The sequence below is a fragment of the Tupaia chinensis genome, unplaced genomic scaffold, assembly GCF_000334495.1.
Source record: "Tupaia chinensis unplaced genomic scaffold, TupChi_1.0 Scaffold000066_1, whole genome shotgun sequence".
In the NCBI taxonomy this organism is placed as follows: domain Eukaryota; kingdom Metazoa; phylum Chordata; class Mammalia; order Scandentia; family Tupaiidae; genus Tupaia; species Tupaia belangeri.
The window spans coordinates 2,502,480-2,508,379 of record NW_006159525.1 but is presented as its reverse complement, the minus strand read 5'-3'; the positions used below and the strand labels follow the sequence as shown (position 1 = coordinate 2,508,379).

At 49.7% G+C, this 5,900-nt stretch overlaps 1 long non-coding RNA gene across 1 annotated transcript; it reads right to left on the bottom strand.

Annotated features, from left to right (window-relative positions):
* Nucleotides 1–2,218: 2,218 nt before the first annotated feature.
* LOC114005236 (uncharacterized) lies at nucleotides 2,219–5,891 on the bottom strand. Its single transcript, XR_003547111.1, has 3 exons — nucleotides 5,760–5,891; nucleotides 4,468–4,537; nucleotides 2,219–2,326 (listed from the first exon to the last, which is right to left on the bottom strand). It is a non-coding gene; the product is annotated as an uncharacterized LOC114005236 (long non-coding RNA).
* Between the last annotated feature and the right edge of the window lie 9 nt (nucleotides 5,892–5,900).

Here is a 5,900-nt window from a genome sequence, read left to right as displayed (position 1 = left end):
AGAGAGAGAGAGAGACAAAGTGAGAAATCACCCCCCCAGGGAGGATGGCCATGCCACAATCCCTTCTCCTCTTGGGATTTTGGGCATGCATGCACACGTGCTCAGTGTGAGTTTCAAGTCGCCGGGTCCTGGACTCCAACTGCGGTCGGCCATGTGGGAGTCCAGAGATGCACCCGTCATGCCAGCTGCAGGTCCCTCGGTACAACGTTTTGAGCTGCGGCTCCACTGGGATATCGTCACCGTCATCACAAAGCTGCAGTGAAATCCAACAGGCAATGGGCCTGACGTGAGTAGAAGGTGGCTGGCTCCTCTCGGGCCTCAGTGCGTCATTGCCGTTACTCAGAGGAGAGGCGTGAGGCCTGAGGCAGACTGCAGGGGGCCGGTGCTGTTCCCAGGGGAACAGACCAAGTGCCTGTGCAGAGCCTGCTCGCTCCAGGTGACTTGGGTCTCAGGGGAGCAGCGGGCAGCTCCAGGAGGGCTGTGATCTTTGTGTCAGGCCTGTCCCGATGGCACCGGGCCACTCTCTGTCCTATAGTTCTCTGGCCAAAGGCCAGGGAAACCCGGGCCCGGGTGCACACTGCCCCTGGGTGGTCTTCATGGTGCCCCCAGCTCCTGACGTCTGCCTTCTGTAGACCACATGTTGTCACCAGTTGACACTTACACAAGCCAGAAGCCTGCCCAGCCCACACTCACTGCTGTAGTAAACACACGCGGTGGTTTGGAGGGCTGAGCTGTCCCATCCATCAATCTGGCCTGACACCCAGAGAGCCCCGCGGGAGGCAGCGTGACTTCAAAGGACAGCCTCACAGCCAGGTGTGCTTTGGGATACTGTGTCCCCTGGGCTGCAGGAGTGAGCGAGGAGGGTTTGTGTGCTGTGCATGTGTATGTGCATGCGTGGTTTTGTGTGTAGAACTGAGTGTGCACATACAGATGTGTGCATGTATGCCCGCACATCTGAGTGTATGCATGGTTGTGAGCACATGCCTGTGTCTGTGCATGTGTGTATGCATATATGTTTAGGTTGCATACATGTGCATGCACATGTGTTTTCAGGTGTATTGGGCATGTGTATAGGCATGTGCGTGTCTGTGTTCACGTGATGTGTGTTCACAAATGTTCACATATCTGTGTACGTGTATATGTGTGCTCATACAAGCACATGAGAGCAAGAGTTTCAAATTCAAATGAATGGATTGTACCTCAGGGCCGGCAGGGCTGTGTAAATGGGAAACTGGGGCAGGATAAAGGAGGCGGACTCTGGCCCTCCAAACGCAGGGCTCCCACTGTGAAGGGGGCTGGGACTGTGCACACAGGAAGCCCGTGGCCCATCTGCAGTGGGGGTGTGACCCAGCCCCACCCACTGCTGCCCACTGCAATGCAGACCTGACGTTACTAGGCATTTTCACTCTTCAGAGGAAGAGAGCGGGACTTCTATGAGAAACGTTTTGGTTTTTAAGCATTGGCCCATTGAAAAGATTTTGAAATGTCTCCTAGATCAAACAAAACATCCGAGGCCTGAGCTGGGCCCCGGACCCGAGGTGGCTGGGTCCCCTGTGCACAGCTGTCCCCAGTGCAGAGGGACTGCTCTGCTGGGCCGTGCTTTCCCAGGAGGCCTTGACCTGGAGCAGTGGTTCCCAGGGGAGATTTTGCCCCCAGGGGACGCTTGGCAACATCTAGAGCTGCTTTTGGTATCAAAGTGTGTGGAGGTGGTGGGCCTGATGCTGACGGCTGGTGCGCTGAGGCCAGGATGCACCTGAACTTCCCGCCGTGGCCAGAACAGACCCATGCCCAGTGTAAAGAATGATCTGCTCCAAATGCCAGGGGAAGGTGGCTGGGAACCCTGAACGAACAGCATGGCGGAGGATCTGAGAAGGCTCCTTCAGGCTGCTGAAGGCCTAACTCTTGAGCAGTGGCTTTTAGGGGTGCATGGTCTGACGCATCACAAATCCCATCCAAAGGGATCCATTTCTGTGCCTCCCAACACACCAGCCTTCTGCTAGGTGCTTCACATGCCTGAAGCCCCAGACCTCCCACGATCTCACCTCTATCCTTATTCTCGCTTTTATTTAATTTGCAAGAGGGTATGTGCACTCATGAAAGAGAGGGAGAGAGACAGACAGACAGAGAGAGAGAGAAAGCGCCCCCGGGAGGGATGGCCACCCCACAATCCCTTTTCCTACATTCTCCTCTCGGATTTTTGGGCACATACGTGTGGCATGTTTCTGAAGCTGCAGATCCAGGACTTGATCTTGTAGTTGGCTGTGTGGGATCCAGCTGCCTTATCCTCCATGTCACCGGTTGGCTCTGTCTCTTCCAGGTGAGATCACTAGAACAGAGAAAGGTCGCACAAGAGTGTGAGGTTACACACACACACAGTAGCACACATGCAGGTGCCCACACGCAACAAGAAAGCAGGCAGCGCTCCGATGTGACTTGGGCAGCCGGACCACAAGCCTGCCCCTGACGGCAGGGCTGCACTAGAACGACTTTACATTTACCTGCACGCCTGAGAATGTGGGCCAACTGCCTTCTCTGCCTGGAACGTTCTCCGGGTAAATGCCCACTTATCATCAGGGCCCTGCTTACAAAGTGCCTTCTAGAGAGAGCTTCCCCTGGCAGCTGAGTGGGGGTCAGGGATTCTCCCAGCGGGGGACATTTCTTCTTCACTGTGGTTGCTTCAGTTTCATAACACAGAACAAGCTCTGGCATTCCAGTGCTGATACCTGGCACTCCTCGGGCACTGACTCAGAACTTGTTGAAGGAACGGCTCAATGGGTGGACGGCGTCTCCTCGCTCCACAGCTAGCTGGAGTTCTGACCTTGGCAGTGCACTGTGGAGTCTGCCGATGAGCCCGGCCCTGCTCCAGGTCCTTCACATGCATTCACTTGCTTGGTCTTTCAGCATCCCACGGGGTAGGTATTGTTATTGTCCTCATTATTCTCATTTACTCAGTCTCAGGCAAAGAAAAGTTAAGGCACTTGCCAAAGTCACACAGCTAGTAAGTGTCAGGGACTTCCTCAGTAGCTGCCACAGCAACTCTTGTAGGTCTGGAGACAGAGCTAAATTTTGTGCTTGTCCCAGCTCTCTGGATCTCCCGGCAAGGGCTTGGCGAGCTCTGCTGTGGCTCAGGACAGGTTCAGTCACTAAATCAGAACTTGTTGATGGGGTAGTCATTGCATTGGTTGAAATGGTTATAATTCCATGCTTTTCTTTACTTTTTTTGGCCATTTAGATGTTTTGTTTAGGTGTTTTTCTGTTTATATCATATTAGTATATAGGTGGTTTCTGACTTACAGTGGTTTGACTTATGACTTCTTGACTTAATGATGGGTGTATCAGAGTATTAAGTGAATTTTTGACATAGGACATTTTCAGCTATTGATGGATTTGTAGGGGTGTAGCCCCATCATAAGTTAAGGAGCATTTATATTCAATGTATTGATTAGCAATTACTCTCTGTATTAAGGCTCTATATCATGTTTGTCTCTTTCATGTTTCCCCCTCATTTTCTCTTGTTATTTCCCAACTTGTTTATAATATTTTACTTGTGGTTCAGAGTTTGGTTTTTAGGCACTTAAAATTGTTCTTTGGTTTGTCTTTCACACCATGCTTCAAAAGACTTCCTGACTCTGAGATTATAAAATAGTCATTCATAATTATTTTGCAATTTCTTTTAGTTCTCTTACTTAATTTATTTATTTGATCACTTGCTTGACATTTTAGTCTTTGGTCCACCAAGAATAAATTTTGGTATATGGTGTGAGGCAGGGATCTCACTTTACTCTTTGTTTGAACTAGGTCTACTTCTTTACTCCCAGTAAAACTTTTTGCTTTGATTAAAATAGGCAGCCACCTTCTTTACAAAGTCTACCTTATCAGACCAGCTTGCGAGCCAGTTTGTCTCACAGTTGCCTGAGATACATGGATCTCAGCAATTTAGTCAGGAGATGTGGCCGTGTCAGATTAGATTTTTGAAAGATGAGCCTTTGTAGGTATTTATTTGGGAGGGATCCAGTTATGCCAAACTATAGCATTTGCCCAGTCTGCACAGCCTCCACTGCACTTATCCCACATCCACCTTCACAAATGTCATATTAGCACTTCATTCGCGTGACTGGTGGGGATCCCTAACACGAAGAAATTAAAATAACGCAAAATCAGTTTCGGTGATCTGGTCGTCAAAATGAAAGAGACCAATAATTCCTGATGTTGGCAGTGATTGAGGGAAATGAGCCGTCTCGGTCCCCACTGGTTTGAGTATGTAGAGGGGTAGGGAGATGGGGACAGGGGTCTCTGGGTGCCAGCCACTGTGCTAAGAGCTTACATTCGTTTTCTAGACCTTGAACCGCACTAGGAGGTAAGAATTACTAAGTCCATTTTACAGACAAGACCACTTATACACACCGAGACAAAGCACCCGGCCCAAGGTCAACATCTGGGAAGTTCTAGCCTGGGTTATCTTCTTACCCACTCTGTGGCCTCGTGAACTTTGCAGCAAAAGCCTTCCCTCAAGCCAGCAATTCTCTGTGAATTTCTCCTAAGGAAAGAATTATTGATGAGTAAACGTATTTGAGACAAGGGTATTTATCACCTTATTTTTTTCCCCTTTTGCTGAAGGGCACATGCATTCACCAAAGAGAGAGAGAGAAGGAAAGGGAGAAAGATAGAGGGAGCAAGCACTCCTATTGGGTGGGGTTACACCACAGTCCCTTCTCCTCCATCTCTCCATCTGGTCAGGATTTGGGGCCTGTACCCGTGCCTGGCATGTTTTTCGAGTCACTATGGCCAGGATTGAAATCACGGTTAACTATGTGGGATCTGACTCCTTTAACTGCTAAGCCATGGGGCCAGCCCCAAGGGGTTAATTTTAACAGAAAAAAATTGAAATTAGCCTAAAAGTTTATCAACAGAAAATTAGTGAAGTCTGATAGTATTTGCATATCTTAGACTATGATGCAGCTTTAAGACTTTTTTTAAAAATGTTGCTACATAGCACATGCACTGTCCAGAGAAGGAGAAAGAGAGAGAGGAGAAGTGAGAAATCGGCCCCTGTGGGGTATGGCTATGCTGCCATCCCTTCTCCTTCATTTTCCTCTTGGGATTTTAGGCATGCATGCACGTGCCTAGCGTGTTTGTCAAACTGCTGGGTCCAGGACTCGGGCTGTGTGGTCAGCAATATGGGATCCAGCTGCCTTAACTGCGACACTACCAGCTGGCCCAGCAGACATTTCTGATACTGTGCAAACATTCTCAGTAGTCAAAGTAAGGGGCTAAAAGAAGGGTGTAAAATTATATGCACAGAATGATTATGATTATGTGAAAATAAATGTAATAAACGACTGAAAGGAAACGCCCAGAGGAAAAAAGTCATGGGAGCCCTTTAAATTCATAAATATGGGAAGGAGGGAGAGAGAGAAAGAGAGAGAAAGAAAACAGTGGAGAGGGAGATTGTGCAGGAAGGAGGGAAGGGAGCAGGGAAGGGGCCTCAGGGAGGAGGTGAGTCGAGGAGGAGTGGCCAATGCCAGCACCATGGCCCCCTCGTCCATGCACAAGCCGGAGGCAGCTGGTGCCTTCCAAGCATGAGCCTCCTCCGCCCAATCAGCTGGTGGTTTAGCACAGTTTCTGACTTCGGATCCTGCATCTAAAATGCTCAAGACCTCTTCCTCCAAACCCGGCTGCTTTCACCCCACAGGCAATTCTCTGACTCTCTTTCGGCCTCAGTTTTCTGGACTATAAAAGGGGGTGAGGAAAACACCTACCTCGGCGAGTGGTTCGCAGCTCAGCGCCATGCCCGGCACACGGTAGGTGTTCAACGAACTCAAGCAGCTTTCTTCCATACGGAGCCTTGCAGACGGTTTCTAGCCGGATGGCTCTTCAGGGCTGTCTTTGCATTCTTTGGA